Source organism: Buteo buteo, chromosome 2 (assembly GCF_964188355.1).
Source record: "Buteo buteo chromosome 2, bButBut1.hap1.1, whole genome shotgun sequence".
Lineage (NCBI taxonomy): Eukaryota > Metazoa > Chordata > Aves > Accipitriformes > Accipitridae > Buteo > Buteo buteo.
In genome coordinates, this window is record NC_134172.1 from 77072012 (window position 1) to 77081779 (window position 9768).

Here is a 9768-nt window from a genome sequence, read left to right on the forward strand (position 1 = left end):
CTGTTGTATTTTAAGAAATTGGAATAATTTCAGTTTTGACAGTTCAAAGTGTTCAAAATCCAGGCTCTTTCCTTCATATTCTGTAGCACCATGAATTCATCTCGCAGACTCACAGAATGGTTGAGGTGGCAGAGACCTCTGGACTCTCATCTAGCCCAATCCCCCTGCTCAAGCAGGGCCACCTAGTCCTCAGGACCACATCCACTCGCGTTTTGAATGTCTCCAAGGATGGAGACTCCATAACCCCTCTGAGCAACTGGTTCCCGTACTTCACCCTCACAGGAAGTTTTTTTTCCATACATTTAAACAGAATTTCCCGTGCTTCAGTTTGTGCCCATTGCCTCTTGTCCTTTTAGTGGGCATCACTGAGAAGAGTCTGGCTGTTTCCCAGCTTCCCACAGCTGCTGTCCCCTTACACGCAGGTGTAAGCCTGGGGAGTGAGCAAGCTCTAGCACAGTACGGGCCCCGAGCAGCAGTAACTTGTGCCAGGGACAAGGCCTGATGCTGATAACACCCCATTCCTACAGCAGTAGGGGAACTGGAAACGTAGAGTGTGTGGTCACCGACTGTTTCTTGACTGTTCTTGGGGACTCCTTGTGTCTCACTGTGGATCTCGCTCATATATCGAATCATCATCTGAGCACCAGCAGCCACATTTATGGAAGGTGTCTTTACTGTTCCTTAAGCAAGAAGCAAAAGTTTGCCTTCTTCATGTGAGCTTTGCCCTTCATTTGTCTTTCTGGCATATGGGCAGCAGAAGGTCTCTGCTTCTGACAGAGTGAAAGAATTTTACATATGGTTTAATTACAGTAAATTATCAGCAAAGGGAAGAGTTTTCAGGGGGACAGCTGAATCCCACTCATGGGTTCAGTGAACGTCTGCCCAGGATCTCGGTGCTCTGCCATGTTTCACAGTGACACTTTGCTCCACCCCAGAGGACAACTGTTTTGAGAAAAGTCCATCCCTTGGTGTCTCTCTGTGCTGGGAACCTTTCTCAAAATGACAGCATGGGAAATGTGTGGCTTCTTAGTCTGTCATCTCAACTTTGTGCTCTGGGAGGAGCATGGAGAGGAATTTGGCAACAAGATCAGTATTTCCTAACCCCAGATTCATATCCTCTTCTAATTCCAGAACTTAGAGGCTGATGTCCTCTCTGGCTGTTGTCTTCATTAAGTCTATGGCAAATTTGAACATGAACCGATGTATCCTCTGGCAAGTAGCTAGATATTCTCTTCCCCATCTATTGCACATTCCTGATCCCTTCAACAAGTGCATGTTACTCAAGTTATACTTAAGGATTTCCACAGCCCTTTTGAGGGCACCATAACTTCAGAGCCTTATTTATATTAGTAGCATCACCCTGGTTGTCACCCAATGGGAAGTGCTTTTGTATGCAATCCCCCAAGCAGACATGAAAGACCATGTCAGGACAATGGAGGGTTGCAGAAGATGTTCTTCCTTTGCCTGATTTACATCGTATCTTTGAAAGCGTATCCCTCTTGTGACAGTCTGAAGCGAATAAACAAAGTTCCTTGGGAAATGGTATGCAGTGTTCAAACACTTTGCTGAACTTTAATGTTCTGTAAGTTGTAAGAAAATGACTACAAAAGCCTTGGAAGAGCAAAGGAAGAGGGTTAGCTCAAGGCAAGGTGATATTCCCTCATTAAAATCTATTTGTGCAAAGTTAAGATGTCAAAGAAATTTCACTTGTTCCAAGAGGGTATGAAAGCCCATGTTATTAGTGATCAGAAGGGACTTGGGAGTCCTATTTGCCAAAGAGGAGGGTGTAGTGAAAGAAAGAAAAAGAAAAAAAAATTGTATTTGAGCATTGAATGTTATCTAAGAAGAATAATGAATTCAGCTGCCTTAAAACAACAACTTTTGTTACCCACATACGGATCATAGAAAATATTTTTAAGGAAAAAAGTCTTCCAAATGTGGGCTGAGATTCTGCATGCAGTTTTTCAAGCCATACTGCTGCACACAGAGACACCCACAGTTCCAAGGGTAACCAACCTTGTATCACTTCACTCATTTTCATAGAGGGTGAATGAGGTTGTTAAAGACCAGATTATTAATTCTTAGATTATCCAGATGTATGCTTTTGTGGATGGTGTGTGCCCCAGAACCGTGGTATCACAGGCAGGGTTAGAATGAGGTTTAGCATTAAACCTGGCACTTCTTTTCATATTTTCATAGCTCAAGGATGACAGCATCAGGGGTTTTTACAATCCATGAACCAAACACTCCTCAGATGCAAACCGTTTTGTGGTAGTCGGGGGGTTGGCCTTTTAGATGCAGGGGTTTTGGCAGAATCAGCATTTGCATCTGTGTTCAAAGTTGCCTGAGCAGAGATGTGGCGAGGAGCGCCATGTGGTCAGCCTGCCCTTAACTGCTAGTGAGTAGAGGGGGAAATGAGTCTGGGCCTTCGATTCTGCACTTCATGATGTATTAGCCATCTGCAACAGTGGGAAGAACTGCTAAAAATACTAGCCTGAGGTACTAATAATCCTGCCTCCAGGAAAAGTAGCTTTGGCTGATGATGGGGCATGCAAGTGAGCCAGACTGCAATATTTAGCAGCATTCCTGGACACCATGTGCCAGCAGTGACCCTTTTCTGTGCCTCTTTCCAAGTGCTGTACTCTTCGACAGGATCTGCAGTGCGACCAGCTTGGGAAACTCAGCCCGTGCTCCAGAGAGAGCAGCCGTGTTGCAGCAGGGAGGGGGTGGCAGCAGACGAGACTGCAGTAGCACACACAAAAATGGAGTTAGGATAGGTAAGCTTATGACCCTCCAAGGCCTTGCCAGAGCCTCGGTTGCTCCATGAGCGGTAACTGCTGAGGATGTGCATAGTGCTCACTGCATGCTTTTTTTCTCTTTCCCATAGAAATCAGCAGAAATCTCCTATCTCTGCCTAGGCTGGCCTGTCCATCTGTTTTGACAGCTCCTTTTATCACTAGTGGCCATGTGAAGAATGAGCACATTAAAAGGTAAGGCTCTTTTTTTGTGCTGATAGTAGACGAGGCCCTCCCCCAGTTTTGCATTAATGTAGAGTGGCGACGTGGCCACGGGCTGATTGCATTTGCTAATGTTAATCACCAAGGGGCCAGGCGAGGTGAATAAGTGAACTATATTTTATTCAGTTTGACAGAAGGAGGAGTCGAATGGAAATGATTTTTATCTCTGGTTGTGGCCGACCTAAATTAATGTTACCTCTGGTGCTGAAAGGCTCAGGAGAGCAGATGTCTGTATTTTATATGCTCTCCTTCGTAGGGGTACCAAACTAGACATCAGACTGTGCGTTAACTTATGGACAAAGCTGATCTATGTCCCCAGTTGCATGGGCTGTGCAGCCTGAAAGATGAAGATGTAGGGAGTGAAGTCATGGTTTGTTTTGCCTGCTTGAAACAAAGACAGGTGACTAGAGCTGAATTTCAAGTGCTGGAGAAGTGGATGGCAGGTCCTTTAGCATGACGTGTACAGAGGGAAAGCGGGGAGGGAAAATACCTTAGCAACTCTTCAGCAAAACACTAATTAATTGATGAACACCCGTGATGATTACTATCCTGCCAGGAGTGTAGACCTGTCTGTATTGTTTTTGTCTGAGGAGATTCTGCACTCCCAGACCAGGTAAACAAGGTTGCATGTTGGACTGTTCCCCAGACTCACCCAAACCTTGCAATCTAAATAATACTGAAAGCTTTCAAGGTTTAAGTAGGGGGTAAGATGTTGCTGCTGCGGTGCCCAAGTGGGAGTGGAGTTACTAGAAGCCTGGCAAGGACCCTTGTCTCTAATGTCCCTCGTGGGGAGCAGTGCTATGGGCTCCCTGTCAGTGGGATCTGAGGTGCTGCTTGCCCAAAGGCTCTACAGGGGATTGGTAGGAGAATGACCAAGGCCTGGCAGTACCACCAGAAAACCTTTCCTGCCTTTCATCTTGCTTTTTTTTTTTTCTTGGGAAAGTATCTTGCATTTGCCTCTGGCATTAGCATCTTGCATCTTGCGTTTGCTTCTCAGAAAAAGAAACACTGTGCTAATGATAGATAGGTTAAAACAGAGCAGTCACTGGAAAGAGAGAGGATGGAAGAGGCTTAACGAAATCTACCCAGCGAATGAAAGAGAGATGGGAAGGAGAGCGAACAGGGAAGCAAATGTGATAATTGGCAGAGCGTGGTAAGCAGTGCCACCCACACAGCTATGGGTGGGATGTTGGGAACTAAGGCAAGAGGCACTGCAAGCACATTTCCATTTCTTTATTCTCTGTATCATGTTCCTCTTCTCATTTCAAGGTCTGATCAAGTTTGACTATCATCACCCCTTTTTGCTGTAAAGACACCTATTAATGTTGACAGTTTAGGTGGCTGGGGGATGTGATATTAGTACTGACAAATGCTGGTAATTTGCAAGCAATGTTTTCCCTCTAGCACCAGTGGGAAATCACCTAACCTTTGCCAATAATTCTCAACATAACTCACAAAACCTCATCTTCTATCATTACAAGGAGCAGCATTTCTGAAAATTATCAGCTTCTTCTTGAATCCATCCATGCTAGACTATACAGAGGAGGTGATATTAATCAGTGTGTGAGGCCCACTGTAGTATTAAGGATTCTCTTACAAAATCTTTTTACCATATGCTCTCTGATATTAAGCTTATTTGATTATGCTTTCAGATATTTTTTTTCCAACTTTTCACATCACTTGGCTTTAACTATTTTTCAGCTGTTGTTATTATATCAGGTTTTTTAACCATAATTTGCTTAATATGTCTGTGGAGAGCACTTGGGTATGTTTTTGCTTTAAACTAACACTGATTAATCAATAACTGGTGGACTGGTATAAGTGTAATTGGCATAGATCTGAAGGCTGCAATGGGGACAGTGAGAATCTGACCTGCCATCCATACACTGAAGCATAAGTAACAGATATGCAGAAGTGCTGAGCTTAGAGCAGCTCCTTTGGAGGATGCATTGAGCTGTTGGCCAGTTAAGTCTTTGGCAAATCTTGCCTTAATTTTTCAACTGAGAATATACAAAGAAACGACACTGGTAGAAAATATCCTGGCACCTGTGCTGAGCCGAGGAACCTCCTGAGTTCACATACAGCCTGATCTTATTTTGCAGAAGCTGTAGCCAAACAATGCTGATAGCAACTGTCTTTAAAGTGAAATTAAAATGTAATGAGGGTGGGAGGCAGGGACAAGCTAGCATGGACCATCTGAGCTGTTGCAATTCTAGAATTCATCAGTGCTGCTGAAAGCGGAGAGCGGCTGTTGTGTTATTGATGCAGGGGGAGAGCGAGGTTATTGCATTATTGACATACAGTAGGTGGAGAAAGATTACCATGTTAGCAGTGGTACAAGAAGCGAGATTATCCAAATGCAATAAGCCATTGTTACAGCAATGACATTTTTCCACACCTCCCCCCCCCCCCCTTATCCTGTCCTTTCCACCTCCCGCCTGCATAATATTAAAGGTCAGTAATATCCAGACAGATGGTTGGGAGGGTTTACGGAAAGGGCCTGCTTTCTTTGGTCATTTTTCTGAAATGGTGATTGTGCTCAGAAAAAAAGAAAGCATTTGGGTTTTCCGACTGGGATTAACTCATCCAAATGCTATACTAGGCAAGAGAGAATTTGGGTTAGGAGATTGTCCCTTTCACTGACATCTGCGCTACTCTATATGACAGCTCTGAGAGGCACAGCTGCATCACAGGCACTGGAACCAAGAGATAAATGCCACTGGATTTTGGGTCTTCATTTAATAAATAACTTTACTAAATGTTTTTTTGCTGTGAAAAAGGTGCAGCAAACTTTTTGAGGAGGGTCTCTGCAATGTGTTGATCCTCAAAGGACTCTGATCCCTCATTAAGAGAATATTTATCTCTCAGGTTCACTTTTTTTACTTCTAGATGAAACTTGTCTTCTCTTATATTTCAGTTACCTGGATTTAGTTCTGTCTTCATCTGGAACTGCTTGTTTGCTCCTAGAGCAGGCTTCCTAATACTAAACCATAATTGGGTAAAATCATTACCCGCTGCAGAGAAAGTGACTCACTGTGTAAAATATCCTCCCTAGAAGATGCATCAAGCAGTGTTCATGGGTCAGATCTGCAGTTCAGAGAAGTTCATGTCAAGATTCCCCATCGACAATCATGAGTTTTGGAGCTGGCCCGAAGTAAGCAGCTCATATCCTCTTGGATTTAATTGGGTTACAGGGGCAACTTCTGATCCCTGATCCCCAGGGAAGGAGCCACAAAGATTGCCGCGTCTGCAGCAATCTCATCTGTCCATGGTCGCAGTCAGGGAGAGAAGAATGGCTGCTTAATCAGACGCACAATCTGAAAATGTCACATTATTATTTATGAAGTGTTTAATAATCACACCACAATCATTGGACGCAGTGAGGTGGAAAACGAAAATGTATTTTTTCAAATAATATATTCAAATTCTGTTATTTTGGGAGAAAAAAACCTAAGTAAATGATTTCTTTTAATTTGAAGAATACAGTTTGTGCTAGTCTTGCAACAATGCCTCATTTATGCGTGGCTCAGAAGTCACACACAGCTGGGGCAGTCTTGAATTTAGCAGCTAGGATCAACTAGATGTGCCCTTCTGCTGTCCACATGCATGTCTGACTTGCTGTTGTGAAACCTGCAAAGTTAATTCAGCTCTCAGCATCACAGCCCAGGCACTGAATTGTCTCTAAGAAGCAGCACACTGAGAAGTTCAAACCTGGCTGTGTCTGTGAATACTACCAATAATCTATAGCTTTTAGGTATTTTTTAGATAAAGCTATAGTACAATGGCATTTTCAGCTGAGAAAAAGAAACAACTCTACCATAAAAAACACTTACTTAACTATCCCAGGGGTGGCTGGAGGGCAAACTGCCTTTGGATAGATGTAGGTCTGGAAACCAGAGTGGTGCAGGGAGCATTTCTACTGTGGGCAGGTATTTGCATGATGCTGGAGAACATGACTTGTCTCAAAAGAAAGGCAAGCAGGCCACTGTGCTTACTGAGGGAGAAAAAGGAATATATAGTGTTTCTTTTCAGACAGAAATTAATCTGAAAAAATGGATTAGTGTAATTTGTAATTATTAGACATGTGTGTCTGGTTTTTTGCCTGTGTGTTTCACCTAATAACTTTTCCATCTTGCTGTCTTTCCCTTTGTGATCAGGGAATTATTTTGTAGAAGAGCTTAAGCTTAAAAACATAAACCCCTATCCTCTCTCACTGTTTTGCATCCTTTCTTTCCAGTGTGGCCTTTTCTTTGCTGATGTCTTGCTTTATTTTCCTATTTTCAGATCACGGCTCTTATTTGGAGTAGGGTCCTGCGAAGAGCTGAGCTGCTCCGTGTCCTGTCGCAGGGGAAGGGAGTTCAGAGCACATTATTTGTCCAAGGCTGGAGCCTTTGGCTGCCTCCTGGTTTGTGTGCCAGCACGATCAGCAATCGAACACAGCCAAGGGGATCGCAGAGTCCAGGCATGTACTGCTGCTCAGGAATTTGTGCTCCCTCTGTTGGCTGGCTGGCTCTGGAGCAGTGGAGGGAAAAAAAAAAAAAAAAAAGTTATTACGTTATGTCAGGCGGAAAGAATTTCTCTACTTTTAATTGCCGGGTGCCCAGCAAGCCAATTTTGGAGGGCACTATCAAAATAAAGGGCCTATGGCTTCAAGAATGTGACTACCCAACTGCTTCTGATTTGGTGTGTTGTGGATAACTCAGGGAATTAGACCTTGATTCATTTAAATGCTTCCATCTGGGGTATGTGTCTATGTGGGAGAAACAGTGTGAAGCTGAGGTGGGTGGGCTCAGGTCTGTGTAAATCTGAGCAGCTTCAGGAGCCATTCCAGCACATCCCTGGAGCAAAGAGCCTTCATGGTGCATGGCAGCCAGACATGTCCCCAAATTTGTCATCTGTGCTTTGGGTCTGTTTGTGGAGATGGTGCAAAGCCTTGTGCTTGGCGTGTGCCTCTGTGGCGATGCTGTCAGCTCATCCGCAGCTTGCCTCCGCACACACTTGCAGCAGAAATGGGTCTGCCTCTCTCCCCCACACCTGCACCTCCCACCCCACAGGTGTGTAGGTGATGGCACGGGGAAGAAGACAACACAGGCCCGTACTGACATGTATTTCATATAGCTTCCCATGTATCATATCATCTCTGCCGATTAATGCGGTGCAATCAACAGTTTAATATGTTACTACTAAATACGTTAATTATATTATTCCTTTCTGACACTGCAATCACTAGATTTTTATGCTTTGATGCTGAATCTAGTAAAACTTTAAATTAGAGTAATTAAATAATTAGCTGTAATATGTGACAAGCCAACAAAACGATTACTGTTTTATTATTTTTGCGGTGACATCGTCACTTCTGTTTGTGTTCAGGAAGCCAGGCCTTGCAAGGGAGTATACAATCAGGAAAACCATCTTATTTCAGAACCAGAGATCTCAGCCAGAGTAAATTTTGACCAGGGAAAGTAATTTGTACTGTCTTGAGCTCCAACAGTAGCTCTCCATGTTTTTCTGACTTCTGTTTCTTTGTCTTTAAGATATACTTCACCATCCCTTTCTCCTTAAGAATTATTTCTACTCTTTTCCAAAGCTCTACTGTCCCTAATGGCTTTTCCCTCTCCGTTTAACCTTACACTTCAGTGCACTTGTTTAGGCTTTTATCTTTGGTTCAGGGCTCCGCTGTTTTCTGCATGCCTTTTTTTTTTTTTTTTAATTTATATATATTAGCTGCCCAACACATCCCTGTGACAACTGGAAAAAGAAATATCCCCTTTTCTGCCTGAGGAGCTCCTGCAGGGGAAAATGAGTTGGGTGAGGTTTCACGGTATAGCACTGGCAACCTGAAATGTATCAAACTGGACAGCCCTGCGAGAGAAATGGATCTGTCAATGCCGCGTTGTGGTATGCTCAGAAATCAAACATCCATTTAGATGAGCAGGAAGATTGCCAGCACAGACCTAGGCTCTTCTCTTTCATTTTCCCTCTTTACCTCTTCTCCCACTCCCTCTGGTTCTCCCTCGCTCTCCCGTTTATTCATGCAACCACTTGTACCCGAGCAGCACACAAAGTGCTTGGGAAATCACTGGTTGCAGCAATTGCAATTACTAGATTTTATAACTCCTTCAGAGATCATTGAGATTTTTAAGTTGACATCTGAACAAGGTCCTGTTATGAGGATGTCAGGTTTTAATGGAGCCTTTGTTTGTTTGTTTGCTTGCTTGTTTATTTTAATGCCAGCTGTTTTCTTACAGGTTGGTGTCAGGAGGAAATCCTGCTCTTGTGCATTATTCAGGACCCTTTAGGTGAGAAAGGGGATGCTTCCCTGGCCCCTCTGCAGTGCTTTGGCACTGCAAACCATGGCCAGAGGCAAAATGAGAGTGTCCTCGTTTACCAGCTCCCTCCCATGACAGTGGGCAAAGCCTCTGGAGTGGCATCCAAAAGCGTTTTGGCTTGTGTTGTTCCAGCAAAGTGCCCCTCGTGCAATCCCTTGGCACATGGACGTCGGCATCTCACTATGATTAAAACCCCCAGCCCGTGCCTGCGCAGAGGCAGGACCTCGGGCTGGGGGACCCTCCTGAACGACAGCTTTTGTCCCTCCTGCACACGTTCTCCTGTTTTCAGCAGCTCTTCCAAAAACTGAGAGCAGCAGTGATGTGTTTTACAGCCCCACAGAGTGTGAGGAGAAGTGACAAGATTTTCCTATAAATAAGACTCTAATCACACAAATGTGCAAACCCCTTAGGAGGGATCCAGG

The 9768-nt window shown here is 44.1% G+C and overlaps 1 long non-coding RNA gene across 1 annotated transcript; it reads left to right on the plus strand.

Annotated features, from left to right (window-relative positions):
* The first annotated feature begins 2637 nt into the window (after positions 1 to 2637).
* LOC142028757 (uncharacterized) lies at positions 2638 to 7576 on the plus strand. The gene is made up of 3 exons (XR_012649684.1): positions 2638 to 2777; positions 2888 to 2990; positions 7302 to 7576. It is a non-coding gene; the product is annotated as an uncharacterized LOC142028757 (long non-coding RNA).
* The last annotated feature ends 2192 nt before the right edge of the window (positions 7577 to 9768 follow it).